Source organism: Rhinopithecus roxellana, chromosome 4 (genome assembly GCF_007565055.1).
Source record: "Rhinopithecus roxellana isolate Shanxi Qingling chromosome 4, ASM756505v1, whole genome shotgun sequence".
NCBI classification, from domain to species: Eukaryota; Metazoa; Chordata; class Mammalia; order Primates; family Cercopithecidae; genus Rhinopithecus; species Rhinopithecus roxellana.
In genome coordinates, this window is record NC_044552.1 from 176,689,699 (window position 1) to 176,715,151 (window position 25,453).

Sequence of the window (25,453 nt, forward strand, 5' to 3'; positions counted from 1 at the left end):
TGACACATTTTCACTAGTGGAAGAGAAGTCAGCATGGGAATTGAGCTTGATAAATAAAATTACTAGTCAGCTAATCCTAGCCTGTTGTCTTTCTGCTAAGTAAAAGTGTTCCAGATACATATAATCTGTCAGCTCTATTAAGCATCATTTATAGGCAGGAAAAATGTGCTTTTGTGATGATCAGAGTCCCCATGTCTCTCACACAATGAGGATACAAATATCATTTCACAGTGGAAATCTGAGTTCCTCATCCAATGGATGACAAGCTTCCTATGGGAAGAGATCCTTCCTTTTTATACTGCTTCTGTATTTCCTTCAAGATCTAAGCCCTCTGCCTGCATACATAACCTGGAAACCCATATTTACAGGGACCAAGATCTTGAGTTATTGTCCTAAGTTCAACTCCTGTCATATCATTACCAGCTGGGTAGTCTTTAGCAAATTACTTGATTTTTCTAAGCCTTGGTTCGTTTTCCTAGAAAGTGGGTTTAATGAAACCCGCTCCTAGAGCTGTTGTAATGACTGAATAAACTGTTTTCTATAAAGCACCATTGAGAGCAGAAAATAATCTGGTGGATAAATGAATAGGTATCACAACTGTCATTCTACAAACCACTTGACTGAGCTCACTGACTCCAGACATGACTAAGTAGACCATAAAAGAAATGGAACTTTTATGTTTTAAGTTAAGAATTGACTTTTGTGGCCAGGGGCGTTGGCTCATGCCTGTAATCCCAACAATTTGGGAGGCCGAGGCAGGTGGATCACCTGAGGTCAGGAGTTCAAGAGCAGCCTGGTCAACATGGTGAAATTCCATCTCTACTGAAAATACAAAAATTAGCCTGGCATGGTGGCGGACACCTGTAATCCTAGCTACTCAGGAGGCTGAGGCAGGAGAATTGCTTGAACCCGGAAGGCGGAGGTTGCAGTGAGCTGAGATTGTGCCACTGCACTCCACCCTGGGTGACAGAGTGAGACTCAGTCTCCAAAAAAAAAAAAATAGACTTTTGTAATTTGAGTGTTGGATCTTAAAAAAAATGAAAGAGTGGGAGTGGAGAAAACCCCATGTGTGGCTTCTACACTAACCTATCAACATACATTTTACATCTTTTATTTTTTAGCCCTTAGAATCTTTCTACTCAAGACCACATTTTAATATTAATAGAGCCAAATATATTTGATTATGGGAGAACCACTGATGTTCAGTGTTGTTTATGAATTGGAAGGGCAGCAAAAATGAAGGAGAATTATTCTGGTGACCAACCTAAGCGACACAGTGACTCAGGCAGATGCACAATGGCATCTAGAATCCAAACAGTTTGTTTCAGCTCTCTTTCAAAGTCTCAGCAACAGCACCTTAGACCCTTCTGGAATCATCGGTTTTGAATCTAAGACTTCAAAGTGGGAAAAGCAATGCAAGACTACTCAGGGACTGACATGTATAGAAACAAAAAGAGAGAAAGGGAGGTGCATGCTGAAAACGGTATGAGATCCATACCCCCAGTGACTTGCACTGGTTCTCCTACTTTGTTCAACCCCAGCTAGATGGAAGACTCATTTATATATTAAAATCTTTTTTCCCCCTCCTTCTTCACTATCTGTCCCTGCTGCCCAAAAGATGAATCAAACTCACTGCATCAAGCTGGCAAAGAGTTACAAGGCACCTTCTACTTGGAAGTAAGAAGCTAGAGCAGCTCACCCATGAACATTTCCATGATTCACAGGAGAGCTCATTGACAGCTGCTCAGACTCTGAGCAGAGAGATTAGAACTAGAATTGTTTAAAATTCCTAAGCCAGAGGAGTTTCGCAGGGCAGGGTGCTTCTAAACAGCCTACAGTCAGCCATGCCCTTGCAGACAAGGCTCTGGGGGTTCCACATGCACCTCCAGCCTCAGAAGACTGGCCTGACCAGTCATGCGGCACTTTTGAGGACAGTAGCTAAGCCTGGAACTGGTTACTTTATTTACCATTTTTGGTTAGTCACTAAGTAAAGTCTTTGCCTAGAAACCTTCGTTTCCTATGCAGTAGGGTAGAAAAGGTCCAGTTAAAAATTTTCCTGAAATACTTCACCAAACAGGCCAGTTCTACAATTAGGAAATTACCACGCTGAGTAATATTTGCCAGTCTGGCTTTTAGTGAAGTCAGGTTTAGTCCACTGGCATCTCAAGCTGATTGGCAGACAGACCTAGGTCCTACACCCAACCCCTCCCTTGCAATTTGGGCAGGTTATATTTTTAAAAGTCCAGACTTCCTGTGCTTTTGAACATTTTGAAGGCTAGGATAGTATTCACAAATCAGGGGTGCATTTAATCTTTCATATCACATGGCTACTACTGGATTTGCAAAATGCTACATAGATACACAGCCTCTCAAGTTGACTTCTAGGCAATGGTGACAATTTGCACTTTCATTGTAATAGAGGCGTGACTTTTCAAGAGGTTTGTGAACTAGTTTTAAAATGTTCTATGGAGGAAATGAGAAATGGACTTGACAGTAAGTTATTTTATTTTAATTTTAAATAAAAAATAATGTAATTACTTGGTGACCACAAATACAAGTGGTAAGGCTTTTCTTTTCCCTTGTGAAACTGCTACATGTTGCTTTGAATAACTAAATTCAATAGAAATGTTTCTTAATGATTGAGAAGGTTAGAATTATGTCTCTATTTTCAGGTAGGTCACTGAATATATAAAGTCTATATTCTGAAGATGTTCTCCTATTTTAGGGTTAAAGTAAATGCACACTCACATTATGCTTCCTATTAGCACCATACAACTGGCAAGAGGAGAAGGAGGTTGTGAAATTCAAATCAAGAAATGTTTTCACTTGCTGGAAACTATGGTAAAGCTCTGAGGGAAAAAGAATGAGATAATAACTCTTTCTTAAGAAAAAAAAAAAAAAAAAACTTGGGTTTTCCGTACTTAGAGTGGACTACGGAGCATGTAAATAAATTGGTTAACCTCTCTGATAATATGCAAAGAAACCTCACTCACACAGTAGGCGTCGGGGATTTTTTTAAATGGTGGTAGTGCATAGATTGTATCCTTAATTTCAACCTAAGCAACACACGTAGAGTGCACATCAGATAGTAGGTGCACTGCTAAGCGCCTGACAATACATACTTGATCATGAAAGAAATTAAATGAAAAATTGTTCTCCAAACTGATGACCAAATTAGATCTTATGAATTCATGGACAAAGTCGGGAGAGAGAAAGAGGAAACTAGTATGTTCACACATACCTCAATGACGGTTCAAAGTTCAGATTAAAATCTACATCCTTTTTCAAGAAGCGCCGTGCTGCTATTTGCTATTGCAATTCCGGAGAATGTGAAGAGATCTTTGCGCTTACTTCTTCCTAGTTTTCTTCTTCCTTTTGTTTTTTTTAACAGAGAAGGAAAGGGAGATGTGAATGATTTCTACAGATTTCCTTAATTAAAGCTAGTTTGATTCCCCACTTAAGTGAAATGAGGCTGTTAAAAAGAAAAGTAGTCTCACTTATCAATAGGCACTGAAGAATCAATGTTTGGCTTACCTGTTCAGGTCAAATTCCTTGATTACATTATTTTACAGAGCTGAGTAGGGCTTAAGCTAGTTACCGTTGATGCCACTGGGTAGCATTTCTTCATTTATGTACAGGCCATAATCCACTACACCAACTCAGGCCCATGGGATGACTTCCATTTCTTCTTCTTCTTTTTTTTTTTTTTTTTGAGACTTAGTTTCGCTCTTGCTACCTAGACTGGAGTGCAAGGCAGTGGTGCAGTCTCGGCTCACTGCAACCTCCGCCTCCTGGGTTCAAGCAATTCTTCTGCCTCAGCCTCCCAAGTACCTGGGACTACAGGTGCACACCACCACGCCTGCCAGATAATTTTTTATCTTTTTAGTAGAGACAGAGTTTCACCATGTTGGCAGGGTTGGTCTCGAACTCCTGACTTCAGGTGATCCACCCGCCTCAGCCTCTCAAAGTGCTGGAATTACAAATGACTTCCATTTCTATAGATCCATTTTGCCTTTAGAAATTAAAAACAAAAACAAAACTTCCAACCCACAGTATCTCAAATCACATGTGCAGCAGCAGAACAAAACCTGCTGTGGCTGTGGTAGGTATGATTTTACCACGAAGATTCAGACGTTGTTATGTGGTCAAAAAAGTAGTCACTGCACAGAGCAAGTGAGAAATTGAGCAATGCAACTTAATACAGCTTTTCCCTATTGCTTATAAAACAACGTTCTTAATTTTTACTTGTATGTAAAATTCTTCTGAATTTTTCCTTTATTGTAAATTATTTCAGTAGACTCCCTTGGGGTGCTTTAAGAATATTCCATGGGGCATGTTTTTATTGTGGGTCATCAGCTAAGCTATTGGAAAAAGGCCCTGGGTTTTTTTGGTTTGTTTTTAAAATGTTGTATAACAGCTTTAAACGTACAAGACATGATAGAGTGGGGGGGGGAAACTTGTTAAATTCTTAGCTTTGTTTTTCCATCTGAAATATTAGTATGCCTGGGTTTTTGTTTTTGTTTTTGTTTTTTTTCCTAATTCCAAGCAACAGTGAACCTAATTTACAATTTTTTTCTCAAAAAAAAAAAAAGGAAAGTTTAACATTGTATTAGGGAGACTTCAGAATTAGCAGGTGCACTCCGACAGATTTACAGGGGCCAGTGGACAGATAGCTACGTTTTAGGAGTGGGAAACGTCTGCCCAAAGTAGGTAGTTTATGGTTTCCATATCAAATAGAAGAAAAAAGTACCACACTAGTCCTGAGACTTTGGTAGTTGAGTTTTTAGAAAACCAAAATTCACACAAATTCTATTCTAGGGGACTTGTATATTTCATTGCTACGTTCTACTAAAGTTAAGGAGATACAGAAATTGCTCCATGAGGAAATGATAAAGGTCAGAGGCTCAGAGTTTTAAGAGGAAAATTCATAAGCATGCATTATGGAGGGAAAAGAAGGCTAATTAAATATAACACTGAACTAAACTATCAAAAAGACCTGTTTTCTCCATGTAAGTCAGATTATATGGGCTTCCTCCACCACTTCAACCCACTAATCTAAAGTAATGAAATGCAATCCCTGGAAGTACTCAGAATTAGACATGTAACAGATAATAATAGAGATTTGAAGAAATTTTGAACAAACATGCAACAACCTTAGTAATGAACTCTTTTTTTTTTCACTCTAGTCTTTTAGTCTTGCTCTAAATAACCACATGAAGTAAGGAATTGGCTGTTATTCAGTAAATCTGGACTGTGGACACTGACCAAATGGCTTGACATTCTACCTCCACCCCTTATCCTATTTTCAGTCCACATTTTCCCTCCATGGTGACTTTCTGGTTATATATTATCTGGTTTGGCCATCTCCACTGCCCACTTCAGATAATTGCTCAATTCTCTACTTGGCTTCTTGCTGGGTAGGCCTGACCTAAGAGAATGGATGAAGAAAGAGCCAGCATTTTCCTTTGATCTCTCAGAACTCAGGATTCCATTATATAATCTACCATAAATCCTGGCAGTCGAGATTGACACCAACAATGTAACTTGCCATACTATGACACTCCTCATTGATTCATTATGTATTCTGACATTTCCTAATGAACACGAACTCAATACTGCAGTCTGTCAGTGATAAGAAATTTTTCTTAGTTGCCTTCTCAATATTTTTGAGGGTTGCCTTGATTAATTTTTCTCTTCTGCTATCTAAGCTTCATATGCCAAATGTTCTAACTGGCTATCTGCCTCTAAGGTTTAAGCTCACAGATGTTTCCTTGTGACCACAAAAAATACTACTCCACTGAGAATAGGTTTGATAAATAAAATTGGCAATAAATTTAGAACCACAGAGCTGGATAAAGAAATCAAGTGCAACCCATGCTTTCCACACTTTTGTAAATCTACAAACTTGTCTAGTGTACCCAGTGGTAGTAGATTCTAGGAATCCCATCAACAAAGAAAAGCCTTAAATAATCCCAAAACCTCCTTCTATGTAGCAGTGCAAATCTTTTCCCCTACTAAACATTACCATGGCTTCTAACAAGTAGAGAATTGGCACAACAAATTTCACTTCCATTCCAAGTGCAGAGGGAGGAGTAAAATGGACAGAATCCAAATGGTGAGAAAGAAGTGAAGAAAGGACCCTGCAGAGCCCAGATAGGAATAATACGTGAACTCTTCTAAGTGATTAATACTCCACTACATTAATACTGCTTGTGCAACACGAATGCTGTAGCAAGCAGGAGACCTTTTCTTTCTGCTTTTTTCCTTTTCCTAGAAAACATTTTCCTAGGCGTCTTTCTCTTCACAAATGACATGTGAAGGAGCTATGTGCTTGATTTGTGAAGACTGAGTGATCTGGAGGAATAGGACCGTCAAACAGACAAGAGCAGTGTTCTTCCTGTTGAATGTTATCATGTCACCCTCTCCTGGTACTTCCCTGCTCAAAATTCAAAGCCCAGGCATTTCCACCGTGGAACATTCTCAGGAGTGTAGCATCATCATTTGAGATTTACTGTAACTGAAGTGAAATTGTTTAATGGGTTTGGCCTTTTTCCCTCCCAACTCTACCCCTAGTAGCTCCTTGCCTTTTCTTTTTAAATTGTTGCCCTAGCCTTTTATTTCCCCTTGGAAGAGAAGGAAAAAGAGGAAATCAGAAAGGACACTCACCCTCCTTCCCTCTACCCACAAATCACAGAGTTTAGCTTTTCCATTCCCATAACTATAAAGCATTTTAGGCAACTGCAGGAGAGATCACAGTTTTCCTTTCCAACCAGAGTCCTAAATCAGTGCAATGAAAACACGTCTGTCTTTTATTCCCAGCACAGATGCCCATGGGTTTTGTTGTGCTTATACTGTCAGTATCTTAAGTCACTATTTTTTTTTTTTTTTTTTTTTTAGACAAAGTCTTGCTCTGTTGCCCAGTCTGGAATGCAGTGTGCAGTGGCACTATGTCAGCTCACTGCAGCCTGGATCTCCTGGGCTCAAGTCATCCTCTTACTTCAGCCTCTCAAGTAGCTGGGACTACAGACGTGCACCACCACAACCAGCTAATTTTTGTATTTTTTTATAGAGATGGGGTTTCGCCAGGTTGCCCAGACTGGTCTCAAAATCCTGAGCAAAAGCAATTCACCCACCTCAGCCTCCCAAAGTGCTAGCATTACAGGTGTCAGCCACCTGGCTTAAATGCTCTTTCGCCCAGGCTGGAGTGCAGTGGTGCCGTCTCAGCTCACTGCAACCTCCACCTCCTGGGTTCAAGTGATTCTCTTGCCTCAGCCTCCCTAGTAGCTGGGACTACAAGTGCATGCCACCACACTGGGCTAATTTTTTATTTTTAGTAGAGACAGGGTTTCACCATGTTGGCCAGGCTGGTCTCAAATGCCTGATCTCAGGTGATCTGCCCGCCTCAGCCTCCCAAAGTGCTGGGATTACAGGTGTGAGCCACCACGCCCAGCCCTTAAATCACTATTCTAAGAGAAGGTTGCTGAAGGCAAAAGCTATAGAATCATAAAATACTACAGCTGCAGGGACCATACATTTCCCCTAGTCCAAAGATTCCATCCATTTTGTGAGGGAAATGAGGTGTTAAAAATAAGACTTATTCAGTACCCAACATAAAGTAGCTATTTAAAAAATATAAAAAGTTCTAATGGTCTGAATCCTAATCTCATAGAAATATGATCATTGTCTTCTGAATCTATATCATGTCCAAAGAAAATAATTTTACTACAAAAATATTACAAGTAAATAGCATTTTACACATATAAGGGATGCTGCCTTTTAAAGTTCTATCACTTAGTCTTCATCGTATCACTAGTGTAATGTTTTGATGGAGGTCTGGTAGTTGTTATGCCCATTTTACAGTTAGGAAGATGGGGCACCAAGCTTGCAGCTTTTCGCTATGCGCATCAGTGGCAAAGTCCCATCTTTTGACTCTCAATACACTTCTTTCTCCACCAGTCATTTCTGAAACAAAATCTTTACAACCATAAACAATCATGATTTCAAAAAGCAAGTCCTAAAAGATTTTTTAAATGGTATGACACCTCTCTTGAACTATTTCTATCACCTAAAATTGATGTACCCACTCTTCATCTGAAAACTTCAATCCACACAGTATTTTTCTAAGGTTAAGTCATTATTTCATTCCAAGCCTACACCAACATCTTTTTTTTTTTTTTTTTTTTTGAGACGGAGTCTTGCTCTGTCGCCCAGGCTGGAGTGCAGTAGCCGGATCTCAGCTCACTGCAAGCTCCGCCTCCCGGGTTCACGCCATTCTCCTGCCTCAGCCTCCCGAGTAGCTGGGACTACAGGCGCCTGCCACCTCGCCAGGCTAGTTTTTTTTTTTGTATTTTTTAGTAGAGACGGGATTTCACTGTGTTAGCCAGGATGGTCTCGATCTCCTGACTTCGTGAGCCGCCCGTCTCGGCCTCCCAAAGTGCTGGGATTACAGGCTTGAGCCACCGCGCCCGGCCGCCTACACCAACATCTTTAATGCCTACAAGATAAAGTCCAAGCTCCTTAATAGGACATCTGACGCTCCACTTCCAAATTACCTCCTACCACCACCCCGCACTTTTCTTAACTATGTTTCTATCAGACTGATGGGTTCCCAAAACCTTCTCCTCTATGCCTTTCATTATGTACCTCCTTTTCCTTGTATCTTCCCGTGTAAACATTATCTATCCTTTAAGGTCATGGTCAAGAGTCATTTCCTACCCAAAGCTATCCCTAACCATCCTGCACGAACCCAGAAATACCTTCTTCTCTTTATGCTTCCTCACCACGGTGCTCATCACTCTGCAAGCACTCTTCACATTCTACTCTGCTGAATTGCTGACGTTATGGCTTTAGGCACATATTATAGTGCACTACTATGTAATAGTCATATATCATATTATGTGCCTTACTGATCATACCTGATAGAGATTGTCTAGGGATCAAGGAACATGTCAGGCTCAATCTCACACTACAATTATGTGACAAACACCAGTGTGTACCAGGCACTTCCCAAGGCACAGGGTGCAATCCTAAATAACTCCATCTATGCACCTGAGGCACTTTTTATTTTTATTTATTTATTATTTATTTATTTATTATTTATTTGAGATGGAGTCTCTCTGTGTCACCCAGGCTGCAATGCAGTGGTGTTATCTCAGCTCACTGCAACCTCCACCTCCCAGGTTCAAGTGAATCTCCTACCTCAGCCTCCCAAGTAGCTGGGATTACAGGCATACACCACCATGTCCGGCTAATTTTTTGTATTTTTAGTAGAGACAGGGTTTCACCATGTTGGCCAGGCTGGTCTCAATCTCCTGGCCTCAAGTGATTCACTGGCCTCAGCCTCCCAAAATGCTGGGATTACAGGCATGAGCTACCACGCCCAGCCCTGAGGCACTTTTAATCTAGCTGGGAATAGAGACTCTAGGACAGGCCATAATAAACCACAGCAAGGCCCTTGTCAATATTACTCATTTCTTAAATAAAATTAGAAAAAGAATTTAACAATATGAGTTAAATTAAACTATTCATATATTGGATTCTAAGTAACATTAATCTTTAAATGTTCTTTCAGAAAACTTGACGCAGATAGGTACAAAATCTTAAATTTTGTAAATTTTCTAAAATTTGGAATTTCACAATATGGAATTTCCAAAATTGCTTATTGGAAAGAAAGAGCAATTTGTGTCTTTGTTTGTCATATAGTTTTAAGGTGAAAGATACTAAAATGGATACTATATGTGATGTAATTATCTTTATTAAGCACCTTTCTTTACATGGTTTTAAGCAAATAAATTCTGACCAGCTATTGCATCTAATAAATAATTATTAGAGTACAAAAGCCAAATTTCTTCTGTCAGATACACTCAAATTTTCTTGTGGATTTCTTGGTGTCCTTAGTAATATTCCAAAAGGGACTATTCCAATGAGACCGTTTCTATGAACAGCAGAGGAAAGAAGGATCTCAAAACTGCAGATCTTCCGTTTGCAAAAGAACCTTGATGGCTTCCTCTGAACCAATCTAGGGAAGGAGGTATGTTTAGGGAGCTGAGTTGCTGGTCATTTTGACAAGGAAACAGTTGAGAAAAGAAATGTCTAGAAGTCAGTGGTACTCTTCTATTCCGGCAAAAGACAGGAACCTCAGCAAGTCTACTCACACTAGGCTCTCTAGGATTGTCAACTTGTTGGGGCCTGTCTCTTCCTCCTTGTAATTGGCCTGTGTGTTGTCTTCAAGGCAGCAAGAAAGGAGAACTGAAAGACTGCCCATGTTATACCCATTCTTAGCAGGAAAACCCAAAAAATTGAGAGTGGGTGGCAGCTTTAAATAGGAGACTAAAGCCAGATGAAGTTCTTAAAGGCTGTGCTTAGGGAAACCAAGCTCCAGGTATGCATTCAACAAAGATCTTGATGGTTTTTACAACAGAAAGGCTAGGGAAGCTTCTAACCACTTGTCTTCTCAAAAGAAATCAGAGAACATCCCCGAATACTGGAGGGGTGCCCCCCAAAAAGGATTACCACCATACCCCCAAAACCCCATCCATCCTGCTGCCGTACTCTCTTACATTCCAGCTTTGCCACGTGCCAGGAAGGCCCAGACTCCCCACCCACACTTCCACCCCTGCACATTTTCTGTTTTTGAGAAGCATAAGCTAATCTGCCCCTCATATCTCTCTCATAGCACTACAGCCAGGTGAACCCTCATTCACTTGGTGGGAAGATTTTACATGTAACTAAGTAATAATTTCTGCATTGCATATAACAACTTGCTTTATTTATTTTTTTTCTTTTTTAGATGCAGTTTCATCTTGTTGCCCAGGTGGGAGTGCAGTGGCGCAATCTTGGCTCACTGCAACCTCCACTTCCCAGGTTCAAGCGATTCTCCTGCCTCAGCCTCCCAAGTAGCTGAGATTACAGGCCCATGCCAACATACCCAGCTAATTTTTGTATTTTCAGTAGAGACGGGTTTCACCATGTTGGCCAGATTGGTCACGAACTCCTGACCTCAGGTTATCCACCCACCTCAGCCCCCCAAAGTGCTGGGATTACAGGCGTGAGCCACCGATCCTGGCCACAACTTGCATTTTATAAAAGTGAGCTTTGTACAAAACTCTCTTACACGCATTACTTTATGTAATCCTCATGAAAAGCCACAAAACTTCTGTGACTCAGATGTAATTGTTCCCATTTTACAGATGAAGATACTGAGGCTAAGAGAGGGTGTAATGTTATCTCCCATCAGCCCCAGATGCTCAACTTGCTTTCGCAAGGCCAAATTCCTATTGATTGCAAACTTTAAAAGTTAATACTGTCTCAAGTAATGGCTAAAAGCATGAGCTTTGGAATTCGATGAGTTTATCTTCAAGTCCTAGGGCTGTCGCCTTTGAAGCTGTGTAATATTGGGCATGTTACCTAGCTTTGCAAAGCCTTGGTTTCCTCATTTGTACAACAGGAATCATAACATTGTTCACTACCTGGGTTGCTGTGAGACTTGCACGTGATAATACTATAAAAAGCATTGCATAAAGTAAGAGACCCCCCCAACCTTAGGTGCTACTATAGTTGTTATTATTACCACCTCATGAGCATATATTATGGGGCCAGTGAGGGAGAGACTATCTCAGGTCTTTGGTATCACACTGAATTAGAACATCAGCATACAGCCAGGTGTGGTGGCTCACATCTGTAATCCCAGCATTTTGGGAGGCCAAGGCGAGTGGATCACTTGAGGTCAGGAGTTTGAGACCAGCCTGGCCAACATGGGAAAACCCTGTCTCTACTAAAAATATGAAAATTAGCTGGGCATGGTGGCACATGTCTGTAATCCCAGCTACTCTGGAGGCTGAGGCAGGAGAATTGCTTGAACCTGGGAGGTAGAGGTTGCAGTGAGCTGAGATCATGCCACTGTACTCCAGCCTGGGCGAAAGAGCCACACTCTGCCTCAAAAAAAAAATCAACATACAGCTGTGTGTGTGCATGGACTAAGACATTGCCCAACAATGAAGCAACATGCTTCTGTTGATGTGAAAGGGAATGTGAAGCATTTGTAACACATTTTTGACACGCTCATCTCAGCAAGATTTTTTTGCTACCCTTCTCATCACAAAGATAGTCACAAAGGAGAGGAATGATGGAAGAAGGGATGATGGAGGTTTCTGGACTTTCTCTTCCAACACTTTATTTTCATTACAGAAGCAGCAGCATTTCAACAGATGGCATGCTCAGTTGATTGGATTGACTGCCCTTTGTTTTTCAGATCAAGTTTCCAGTTATGATCAGATGTTCATAAACTCCTAGCAGCTTTGGTGCTGACCTTGAATTATTTCATGGATTCAACCAACATCTGTTGAGTACCAGGCACTGTGCTAGGCTTAGAATAGAAATAACTTCCTCATACTGAGTTTCTAATGCTTGGAGACTGCAAGGAGTTTAATGAGTGGCTTAATCTCAGTTATTCCATATAATCATAGCTGGTAGCTACTTTTAGTACTCCCACTTTGCAGATGAGAAATTCAAGGCAGGAGGTGAAATAATCTGCCTCTAATTGCACAGCTAGAGAGTGGTGGGAGCTATGGCTGATACTCAGTCATTTTCCATGGATTTGAATTACACTACATCATATCAGAATTCTTACTGAAGAGTGATCTGCTGTGGAAAACCTGAGCAGACGTATCAGCTTTCTAGCAGAATATTTTTAGGGGCAGATGGATAGGGTAAACCCCTTTATTCTCTGAAAGAATCACAGACTTTCAGAGAGAAAAATGTTATACACCTTAGATAGAACCATAAAACTCAATGATGTGTACGTTTTTGCTGTTGTGTCCAGTGGGAATGATTCAGAAGAAGTCTAATGAGATATTGCCCAGAAGACAGGCACACCACTCTTACCTGTACAGTGTATGCCTTTGAAAATAGCACTTCATTAGACAATATGCAGTAGGTTTCACAGATGGTGCCTCTTTCTCAGAGATTAACAATGGAGACCCTCTCCTGATAGAGGCAGATGGACAGGACCATCAATATCTCCACTGCCATAGATGAAGACTATGCTATGAGTTTTTTTACAAACAGTGTGGATGGTCTACCCAGAGTCACTCTCTTCCTTGCCCTTTTTTCCAAATAGCCAATCTGCAGTCACGGAGCACAGCTGTTCCCTATTCAAAGCAAAGTAAACTCAACCACCAGGTCCTCAGCCCAAGTGATTGTTCTGACCAGCTAGGATAAATGAATGCAGATAGACTCAGAGAAGACCGCAGATAACCATGTGAAAATGTTTAGCAGACGCCTGATGTAAACACTTATACTGTGTGCAGGTGTAGAGTGCGTGTTTGAAGGGAAGGTAGATGGTAGCTAGCTCTAAACCCAATATTGAACAAAAAGACACAGAGTTCTCAGAAATGAATAATAGTTGGACTTCGTTCTTCCTGCAAGTTTAAGACACAAGAGCTTTATTCCTTTCCTTGACTGTCACGAGCAATAGAACAAAACAAGTATCTCCAAGTGTCTAAGAAAAATCTTCTACTTGTAAATACGACCCTCGTATTCTTAAGGAAAATTTTGCTTTTTTCCTACATGTCATATCTTTTACCTACATTGTTTTTATTTCTAATTTCCTTGAAAATCTGATATTCTAGAGTATTTTATCCAACCGCTACAGCATCATCTGCATGCATTCCAAGGCCTAGTGGGCAGTCATCACAGGATATTAACAAAATCAAAGAAAACATTTGCTTTTGAGAAATAGGAAGGGATTTTATGGTACACAAATGGACCCTGAACCATCCATGGTTCTCCAACATTCTCACCCAATTTAAGTTCTCTGTACATTTCAGATTTCAATTCAAATACTTCTACCTGGTCTTCCTAAGTTTACTCTCAACATTAAAATATGTATATACCACATTCAAAACCAGATGAGTTTCCCAGCAACCTCATATACATGGAGTTGCTCTGTAAGCCTATTAGATCTGGCACATAAAGGCATTAAAAATCTGGCATCTTTAAGCAGGAACCGTTGTCATGATCACAAGTCCTCATAAAGTCCAACCCTTCTATCGAGTAAATTGCTTTAAAATCTTTTAATCATGTTGGCTCCTACAGACTTGAGAGAATACTGGTTATCTTCTTGACAAAGCATGAAACTTACAGTTCAACGAGCATTTCCTAAGACATGTGGCATTCCTCTAACCAAAATGAAAGTATTCTGCCCTGCCTTGTGACTGCCACATCATTACCCGAGTAGCCCACTGCTATATGTGGTGGAATCATTATGTATGTGGCATCGTGAGGCAGAAAGGAACTGAGAAAATGGGACACCAGGACTCAAAAGACCTTGCTTAAAATCAGAGGCCAATTTCAAGACAGAGGGGCTCGTTCTTGTGCTGCTAAATGTGTAGCTTTGCAGAAAACTTGACTGCCTTTAGGAAACAAATAATGGCTTATTCACATCGCTTAGTTCAAACTCACATAAGTTATGTCTCCAAAGATTAAGAAAACAGGTAGTATGTTCATGCTCGTCTGAGATTTGTCCAATTAAGAACTTTTAAAATTCTAACACAGTTCAACAATACCGTGTCTCCTAGCTAGTGCTAGATTCAATAAATATATGTTATCTGGAACAGACAGGCAGCCTGTGTGTGCTGTACTAAGAAAAGAGTAGTCGGATTGCCCTCTGCCTCAGCTAAATATTATTCTAGAAGTGAATTTCCACGGTACCAAGTTTAGATTTCACATTATATCGTCCCAGGAATACTTGCCAGTAACTTTGCAAAATATCCTTGGAGCAGAAAGACAAAAAAATGAACATTTTTTAAAGATGAGAGGTAAGCTCTGAAGTTACAATATGCTTGTAAACAGTAGCAAATTATATCAAAAAGGAAAAAATAAATTGAGAAGAAATAGGAGTACCTACTTGAAGAGAAGATTATCACTCAGAGACTGTCTTCTTATGCTATAGAATGGGCAGGAGAAAGGAGCATGGACCTTTCGAGCCTGTTAAAGAGCTTCTGAGCATGGAGCCTGCATTTTCAGTTTTGGTAAAATCCGTTCTGAGTCGGTAGACAGGAGGCTGTTATGACCATGAAATTAGGAAATGCAGTAACTCAAAAATAAAGAACTAGCACCACCATTTGACTAGGATCGGAAAATCTCATTGAAAAAATAGAGGAGGGGGTGGCCTTGCTTTTACCAAGCCAGGCCCGAATCTAACTTTCTTAGCACTTCCATTAAGATGGATGTTCAAGAAGAGGTAAATCGTGTGTTAATCTGCCTGAAACTTTTTTATACCATCCAGCCGATTTTCTCTTTATTCATAATAAAGCTTGAAGTCTAGACAGGCATGTGGAGTTGGAAAAAAAAATAAAACATTCATTCAGCACATAAATTTTGTTAATCCAAAGTTAGCTACAACTAAACTAAAAGCAGGGGCAAGGAAATGTCTTTCTGTGAGTGTTTTTTGGGACTTTCTTGCTCAGGCATGGACTCAAAAGCCCGCTCTGCACTTCTTGTTACTGATTAATGAGGTTCTTGACTTCGGTAACCTGCAGAGGTCTTGCTTCTCACACTCTTCAGCCCTTCCTTCTGTCATATGATCCTTCCGTAAACTGTCCGGTATTTCCTGCAGCAATTTTTAAGTTTATGAGGTTATTGATTGTTTGTCTAACACTAAGATAAACATTTTCAAGTAGAAAAGGGGCTGTAAAATCATATTAAAAATTTTTAATAATATTGACAGTTTAATATCTCATTATGTCTGCTGTGGTTTATGCAGTAGGTACTTTAAATGACTTTTTAAAAATATTTTCGCTTTTTCTTCTCTACAAGCCTTGAAAAGACTGGTTTTCTGGCAGTGAGAATGGTAGAACAGGGTGGAGGAGGGATCTCTGTCTTGCTACCATATTTCTCTCTGTCCCAGTACCCAGTACAGAGGGACACCTGCCAAGTAAGAGGTGCATTTCAAAACCAGCATGGGAAAGAAAGAAAACCAAAATAAATAATCAATGCTTTCAAACATTTTGAAATAAATTATCTTAACTGTCTTCAATCTTCTCTATACTTGTCAATTAAGCCCATAAAATAATTTGAATATGTAAATTTGTCTGAGAGTAACTTCTCCAGAATACAGAGAGCAGGATACATTTTAGTTAATATGTAAAGTATTTAATTTCAAGTGACTGAACATAAAATCTCAACAAGATTCTCTTACCCAAGTAATAATCATGTATACTAATGCATTGTGGGGGTTCTGTAAGCATTTTTATTGTTTTTATTATGATTTCTGGTGAAAGGTAGATTATTGAATAACATGCTCTGAACAGTTTAAGTGTTTTGAAAGTGAAATATTTTTTTCAAAATTAATTAAATCCTTCAATTATTTTATTTGCTAGAATGGGTGAAGTATGCTTTTCAAACAGCATTTAGCTACCTGTTAAAACCAGTTTTACACATCAATACAGAGATGAAAATTACATAGAGCAACAGTTCTCAAAATAGGACAACTAATGAATTCTGAAATGAAGGTTATAGATTATTTCCTTTTCATTAGAAAATATAAATGTACAATGTAAATTGTATGTAAATTATAAATTAGATTAATTATCCTTTAAAAAACTATTATTGATATTCATTTGCATTCCAATATGTGCTTTCTTGAGTGCAAGAGAATAAAAATAACAGCAAATGTCTTCTGAGCATATACAGTCATCCCTTGGTATTAGAGTTGGGGTATTGGTTCCAGGACAAGTACCTGATATAAAATCACGTAGTATTTACATATATCCTGTGCACATCCTCCTGTATACTTTAAATAACCCATAGATTACTTATAATACCTAAAACAATGTAAATGTGAGGTAAATACATGTTATACTATATTGTTTAGAGAATGTAAAGAGCAAAGTCTGTACATGTTCAGTACAGGCACAACTTTTTTTTCCTGGATATTTTTTTCTTTTTTTTTTTTTTTCCTGGTATGCAGCTATTCTCCTGGATATTTTTTTATCCAACCAGAGATTGACTGAATCCTCAGATGTGGAACCCATAGATATGGAGGGCCGGCTGTACTAGATGTCAGATACTATTTTAAGCACATTTGCAGCAACCCAGTGAGGTGGGTACTACTAAAAACCCATTTTACAGTTGAGGAAACCACAGGATACTGAGATTAAGTACCTATACCAGCTGGGGCCAGGGTTCAAACTCACATGGACCAACTCAAGCCCCCATGCTTTTAACACTCCATTTCAGAATGTGAACCAGCACAAGGAATTACACACAAGGACACACTATGGGAACACACGTGCTTTGTGTGTGTCATGAGAGGAAACTGTTGACAGGTTTATCAGTGAATGGGTAAAAACAGTTCCATCAAATCGATTCAGAAAGGTCGTTATGAATCATTTTGAAGTTTATCGTTCTAATGAAATCACTAAAAATAAAAATGTGTGCTTGGACTGATGTTTTAACTATTCTATGCTTTCTTATAGGGAATATATATATATATCCTTTGAGGAAAAGTGTCTAATTAAATTGCATTAATCACTACTAGACAGGTTGAACAATAAAAAAATAAGACAACGACAATTTAAATGAAGCAGTATAATACAGTGTAATTGAAACACAGGATAAATTTAATCTCATAAGTATAATTCAAAGAGCAGTATCATGCCATTACACCTGATTCCCTCACACACATTTTTCAAACGAAAACTAAAGCCTGACATTTCATCAAAATCATGCTATCCACTACATCTTTATTTTTTAAAAAAGAGGGTCAATACACATTCCTTGATAGTGTCACATTGTTTATTAAGAAGCACAGAACAATGAAATTCTAGAAATTTTTCAGGTTCCAATCTTTTTTTGATACATTCTCCCATTCCAGAAGAAACCGCTAACAGCCTGGTTTCCACAAGCAAAGTAAAGCAGAAAATGGATGCAATCTGTCTGGGTTGTTCAAGTAACATCCTGCTGTGATCTGAGTGATTCAGGCTAAAATTAAAAATCAGGTTTTTGATTTGCACTATGTGTTTTTATCTGCCACCCCAGATGATAGCAGAGTCTGGGATTCAGTTACACAGTTAATTGCCAAAATTCTTCATTCGTTCTTCTCAGCAAAGATGTTCCCATTGAGCACTGCTGAAAACACTGTCTCAGCTCTATCCCCCTAGCAAAACAGCTCTGGGCTTCCGACTTTCCTCATGAAGAACAACCAAAATTGAAACTCCCCTTACCTGGAGATATCAATCAGTACCTGACCACTCACTCGCTATTGTTCTAAGGAAAATTGCCATGCTCTCAGCTCCTGTTACTGGAACAACCAACTCAAGTTCACACAACCTCCCCACCCTACGCCCACTTCAGATCACAGCTAACTGGACCATGGTGAGACACCCAACCAAAGAACAGCCAAACTATAGACTGGACAGTGACCTAGGACACGACCAAATGTGAAAAAGATGAACTAGACCAATCATTCAAGCTCTGAAGGTATGAATTCAGAAACCTGCACTGCTCTGAGGGTATGAATTTGGAAACCTGCACTGAGGTCATAAACGCAAAAGAAAAGGGCGTGTCTCAGGGTGGCATGGAGGCCAAAGTAAGGCAAGGCTCCTAGCAAGTGAAGTTATGCAGGAACAGAGAAAGCCAGTGAGCTGAGATGAACACATATGGGGCTCTGGCTAGAGCTGCATGGGTCACTGACAGGGTCGCAGAATTTCCATAATTTCTTCTATAGCCCTTCAATCCCTCCTCCTCCATGATCTCCTTAAAAACCCCAGTCCAGAACTCCTTGGGAAGATAGATTTGAGGGACTCCTTCCATCTCCTTATTACCAGGTATCCAAGGGCACCTCTGGTGGTCTTTCCCATCAGAACAGTGTAACCCAAGAGTGTTTAGCTACCTAAACACTCATCCGGAGCCTAGGTGCTGGTTTGTTTGTTTGTTTTGAGACAGAGTCTCACTCTGTCACCCAGGCTGGAGTGCAGTGGCGCCATCTTGACTCAATGCAAGCTCCGCCTCCCAGGTTCACGCCATTCTCCTGCCTCAGCCTCCCGAGTAGCTGGGACTACAGGTGCCCGCTACTACGTCCAGCTAATTTTTTTTGTATTTTTAGTAGAGACGGGGTTTCACCATGTTAGCCAGGATGGTCTCCATCTCCTGACCTCGTGATCCTCCCACCTCAGCCTCCCAAAGTGCTGGGATTACAGGTATGAGCCACTGCGTCCAGCCGCAGGTGCTGGTTTTTACAGCAGAGGCACAAAATCCATCAGTAGTCCAGTTTTCAGTGTCCAGATCTAGAGTATTTGACAACAGAGCCATAATATGACCCATCCTCAATGACACTGTATACTGTCTTTTACTCAGTATGAAAGCCCTAGTCCAAACTTATAGGGATAAAAAATAGTCTCCTTATTTAAATTTTTTAAAGCTATCTTTCTTCAAATAACAATGTCAAGCAGAAAATACTTTTGGAAGAAATCAAGAAATTTGAGCCTAGAAGTTCAAGACTAGCCTGAGCAACATAGAAAGACCCCATCTCTACAAAAAAAAAAATCGGTTTTAATTAGCTGGATGTGATGGCACATGTCTGTGGTCCCAGCTACTCTGGAGGCTGTGGTGGGAGAATTGTTTGGGGCTGCAGTGAGCCATGTTCATGCCGCTGCACTGTAGCCTGGGTGACAGAATAAGACCCATCTCCAAAAGAAAAAATGCAATTGAACCTTACATTTCATCTGTAGAAAGGCTTTTAAAATCTGCTTTCATAAGTTACATGTCTCCTCTTTATATACACACATATATATAAAGCCATAAACATCTCATGTGAGGAAATAATTATGAAAAATTTTCTATTAGAAGAATAAATGGGGCTTTCATATTTACAGGAGTGACAAAGGAAGCAACATTGAAGAAGACGATGATTTAAAACAAAAACATTATTGATACTGCTGAAGCAAAATAGCTTTCTGACCCTTGTTGCTCCCCACCTGGCCCTCAGTCTTTCTTCTCCCCACTCTCCCAGCCATTTGGGTCACCAGATACACAAATGCACACACTTCTCAGCGGGAAGCAAGGTCTCAAGTAGAATCCAGAGAAGTCTGGCCCTTCAGGTAGTTTACGTTTGTCAACTATTAAGTTGTACTTCTGAGCAGAAAGGAGAAATTCACATATTTCCTCTAAGGACAAGAGGCCAGTGTCAGACAAAAATGATATTTAAATACAGCAGAGACTCTGTTGCTAAGTTTAACTTCCCAACTTGCACAAACACCAGAATTTTAGTGAAAGGAGTGGTTGCTTTACAGAAGAAAAATCTCTGTAAACCACTGAGAACAAACAAAGGGAAGCCTTGATTCCTGTACCAGGTACCGATTAGCAGAGGAAAGCACCCGCCTTCAGGCTTCCCATTTGCAATGAAGCTTACTGGAAGAGGGTCCTGCCTATGGGTGCCTTTGATTGGCACCAGCAGCTGCAGCCTTGGCCCCCCAACGCTGGGGGCTTCTGTGAGCCCAGAAGTGATATTCAGCATCTGCCTATTCACCTGGCCCCACAGGAAGGAAGAACCAGAAAGGATTGCAGGTGGCAAACAGTTGATAGAAAGCAGAGATAAAATATCATTGTGTTCTTGTTGTTTTCATCCTATTTTTATTCCTGGGCTGAGACACTCTGGGGAAGTTTGGATTACAAGAACTTCAGGCTGTATCTCCAAAATTCCTCCAGCCTCCATCCCTTCTTTTTCCTACTCCCTATCACAAGTCAGATCCTCTTCAGCTCTCAGGTGGACTTTTGCAATGGTGTCCTAATTGGTCTGATTGCCTACAGCCTCTACCATTTCTAATCCATCCAACACACCTTCACCAGATTATGTTCCTGATTAATCATCCTCATTGTGTCACTACAAGATTAAATTAAGTACAAACCACTCACCATGTCCCTGATCACCAGGCCCCAGCCAACCTCTCCAGCCTTCGACTTCAGTCAGCATCTCTTTCCCTGCTCCCAGCATCCTATGCTTGGGTTTCAGCCCCTTCTCTATCTAGGTCAGGTGTGATCCCACCACTTCCTCAGTGTTCATCTCAAAGAACACCTTCTCCATGGAGACCTTCCTGATGGCCCAACATCATCCTATTCTCACCCTTCTCTGAATCTCTACCACATGCCACTTGTACTTTTCTCCTCTAGCAATAAGCACTACTGAAGCATCTCCTCTGTACCAGCAAAGAAGAACAGACGTGACCCTGAGGAGCTTGTGCCTAGGAAGGGACATATGAATTGTATTACACCCAGCTGGGTGTGGTGGCACACGCCTATAATCCCAGAACTTTGGGAGGCAGAGGTGGGCTGATCACTTGATGTCAGGAGTTCAAGACCAGCCTGGCCACATGGTGCAACCCCATCTCTACTAAAATTACAAAAAATAAATAAATAGCCGGACGTGGTGGTGCATGCTTGTAATCCCAGCTACTTAGGAGGCTGAGGTGAGAGAATTGCTTGAACCTGGGAGGTGGAGGTTGCAGTGAACTGAGATCACGCCTCTGCACTCCAGCCTGGATGATAGAGCGAGACTCAAAAAAAAAGAAAAAAAAAGTATGACAACTTGATAACTCATCAGAATTTACACATTTACAGAACACTTGATAACACTCTTAGATAAGTGGCCAGTTCAATCTAGTCCTGAGTTATCTCTGTATCTCCCGTGCCTCCTACCACCAATGGATTGCAGCTGATTGCAGCCTACCTGGGAATATGGCTTACTCCACCTACATCCAAGGCGGTAATTCACACAGGGCCTGGTGAATATACATGTTTTGGTTTTTTTGTTTTTTGTTTTGTTTTGTTTTTTCGATCAAATGAATCTCCATTTAAATTGAAGGGGCAAGAAGTCCTGTTCCTCTACAATCCACATCCCTCTATTATCCCCAATATCCAAAGAGACCTGCATTCACCTTGCTCTCCAAGTAATAGAAACAGCAGGCTCTGACCATTTACAGGGCTACTGAGTAGCCTCAGTCCCCAAGTACACCCACCTGGGTGTGTAAAGCTCCCTCTACAATACCAAAATCTTTACTGGAAAGTACATGTCGCCAAGTCCTAATACCTTCAAACTCTTTGAAATAGGAACAAGAAGTAAAAGATAAAACATAGAAAACAAAGAATAAAACTAGATAATGACATTGGAGACAGGACATATTTAAGCTGCACAGTATTGGCATAAAGAAGATAAGAGGATAAGAACAAAGAGCAGGCATTTAGATCGCTAGGTCACCATAAGCATAAAACATGCTTCAACTGGATAGTAATATGAGTCTAATTTTGTGTCATCATTTAGAAAATGAATGCATTTAACGTCATTTTCCTCACAACTAAACTTTGGCTGGATGTTCATGTTTCTATTTCATAAAATTTTTGTAGCCTCTCCTGTTTTTCTTACCCCATTCTGCATCACAAACATCCACATGGGGGAACCCCTGGGGATTTGGAATCCCCTGAAATCATATCCAAACATTTAGGTACATAAACACATGTGCATTTTTCTGAAGGAAGGTTCTGGAAACTTCATCAGATTCTTAAGGAAGTCCAAACAAGATTCAGAACCAAGCAAATGGGTTTACCACTGCAAATGGAATGTCTAATACTCTTCCATGTATACTATTCTGGTATTTTTCACAATTTGTAAATATTGCCTATTAGTTTTCCTTTTCAAATTAGCCCCCTTTTACCAAATTCATGACAGATTACAAGCTGCACCTTTCTTCTAAAATAAATTGGGACAGTCATTTCTCATTTTTGAAATTTTACTTGTAAAAGTCCAAAGAGATCTTGATTTTCAAAACTTTAGGTCTACTCAGCAATTATCAAGTTGTGCTGTGAACCAGCTCCCGGCAGCTCAGAATAAGAAACACATGAACCTCCCTCCAGGTAGATCCAATTCTGTCCTTCCCTTTATACCAATAAATCTTCCTACAGAAGGAAACCAAAAGATGGGAAGGCCAACCTGAGCACCTGGAATAGCGTCAGCCTCTACCATGCAATTCAAGGGTGCCATTTATTTTTCTCATATAGGAAAGCAAAGGAAATAAAGACAAAGGTGCAAACAAATTAAACAACAGGCTATGAAAAGAGTGACTTCGGCATGGGAAAGTAATCAAACACTCCATGTGAAAATTAAAAACCTGTGCTAGGAAATAAAGAGTTGAATACTGAAGCATCCGATAAACAGTTTTCCTATGGGGACGCAGACAGCTGATACGCCTGTGAGTGTTTGTAACTCCAGATGTTTTAACTTTTCAGTTTCTCCGCGCCTTGTGTGGTGATTCTGCACTTAGGAGATTTATTTAAACTGCAGCCACCGGAGATTGCCAGCTGCAAATGACCCCAGCACCTCGTGGTGAGCAGGTCTTCCGGAATCACTGCAACTGTTGCAGGTGGGGCCTTGTTTGCTACTTGTTGAGACGTTTAAAAGACATTTTGGCAGAAAGCACGCCCCCACCAAGAAGGAAGTCCTGGCCCCGCGTCCAGCTGTGGGCCACCACTAAACCCACAAAGCGGCCGGATCCCTTGGAAGCGGCGGCCTGGAGGAAGCAGCCTGTCCCGAAGAATCTGTGCATTATTTATTCAGGCAAAGAGAGGATATTCATTTCAACCAGCACGGGAAATGTTCGATTATGTAACATTGGGGACGAAGAGAATGAGCCTCTTTTTTCTTTTTCCTGGAGAAAAGTGTTGCGAAATAGTCCAAGAACAGCTTCCAGTTTCCACAGTCCCTGTGCTTCCAGAGGCTTCTAAATGACAAGATCAAGGCGCCTGAGAAGCTAGAGAATTGACTAGCACGGGACCCTCAACAGCTCCCCCTGCGCCTCCCCCACCCCTGAGCACCGCCCTCCCCTCCCGCCATCAGGAGCGTGGAAAGCTCTTGCCGTAGGTTTCATCAGTCGTCTCAGAGTGTCCTGGTCTAATCGTCCGGAGGCATTTTCCCCACCTTCTCACACTCCAGCGCAACCCCAGAAACAATCATTATTTCTATAGTCTACTGCGCAGAGCCAGCTCGAAATATAATTAAGAATCATGCAAAGGGATGTGCAAACGAGACTGGGCTAGACCAATGCATCCAAATTTCAGAAGCCGAGCTGGGGGCCAGGGAGTGCTTCTTGAAGGGGAAAGTGAGAGGTGGGTTCACAGAAGAATGAGTGAAGGGTCCAAACCAAGGCTCCACCTGGCTGACTGAGCAGGAACAAGGACGTGCCCGGCAGCCGTCCCAGGCAGCTGGCAGGGCTGAGTGAGCAGAACAGGTAAGGAGGCCAACCAGCAGGTCAGGAGAGCCTCGCGTCCTCCCAGAGAGGGGAAGTCTACCCCTGGGAGACAAGGACACCAAGCCAGGGCTTGATCCCAGTGGAGCAAGGCAAACCCGGCGACTCGAACAGGATTTCAGGGGTTAAGGAGGAGACCCGTTCATTTTTTTTCATCCAGTAATTATCTCCTGAGCACCTATAATGTGCCATGCACTGTTCTAGGTGTTAGGAACATAGCTGTAAACAAAATAGACAAAGATCCCTGACCTCTTGAAGCTTACATTCTAGTGGAACAAGGGAGAGGCCAACTATGACTGTTATGGACTGAAAGATTTGTGTCCCCCCAAAATCTATGCTGAAATCCAAACCCCCAATAGGATGGCAATAGGAAGTGGGGCCTTTGGAAGGCGATTAGGTCGTGAGGTCAGGGCCTTGTGATGGGATTAGTGCTCTTATAAAAGAAACAAAAGAGCTCTTTGATCTCTTTCTGCTACATGAGGACACAGTGAGAAGGTGGCCATCTGGCCGGGTGTGGTGGCTCACGACCTCCCAGCACTTTGGGAGGTCGAGGCAGGTGGATCACTTGAGGTCAGGAGTTCAAGACCAGCCTGGCCAACATGGCAAAACCCTGTCTGTACTAAAAATATAAAAATTTGCTGGGCATGGTGGTGTGCACCTGTAGTCCCAGCTACTCAGGAGGCTGAGGCAGGAGAATCGCTTGAATCCAGAAAGTGGAGGTTGCAGTGAGTTGAGATGGTGCCACTGCACTCCAGCCTGGGTGACAGAGCGAAACTCCATCTCAAAAAAAAAAAGAGAAAAGAAAAAAAAAGCAACATGGCTGTCTGCACCTGGAAGAGGCCCTCACCAGAACCAGACCATGCTGGCACCCTGATCTTAGATTTCCACCCTCCAGAACTGCGGGAAATAAATGTCTGACTTTAAGCCACCCAGTTTATGGTATTTATTGAAGCAACCGAACTAACCAATAAATATATATAGAAAGAAAGTCAAATGGTGACAGTGCTAAGGTGATGATTAAGCAGGGATTAGAGATGGGAGTACAAGGGTAAGGACTGGACTTATACGCCAGGTGATCAGACAGGGTGACTGAGAAGCTGATATTGAGCAGCTACCTGAAGACTCAGAGGAGACAAGTAGCTAACTGCTGGAAGAGCATT

At 41.1% G+C, this 25,453-nt stretch overlaps 1 protein-coding gene across 6 annotated transcripts in view; it reads right to left on the reverse strand.

Moving 5' to 3' along the window:
• The window catches only part of ESR1 (estrogen receptor 1), a 469,479-nt gene that overhangs the window by 421,102 nt on the left and 22,924 nt on the right, over positions 1-25,453 (reverse strand). For 4 of the 6 annotated variants that reach the window (XM_030928659.1, XM_030928653.1, XM_030928655.1 and 1 more), the window contains exon 2: positions 3,242-3,372. The gene's annotated coding sequence lies outside the window, so the exon portion shown is untranslated. Of the gene's footprint in view, positions 1-3,241; positions 3,373-3,534; positions 3,644-14,905; positions 15,075-25,453 lie in introns of those variants that run through there. The other 2 variants (XM_030928652.1, XM_030928654.1) reach the window with 2 other exon arrangements.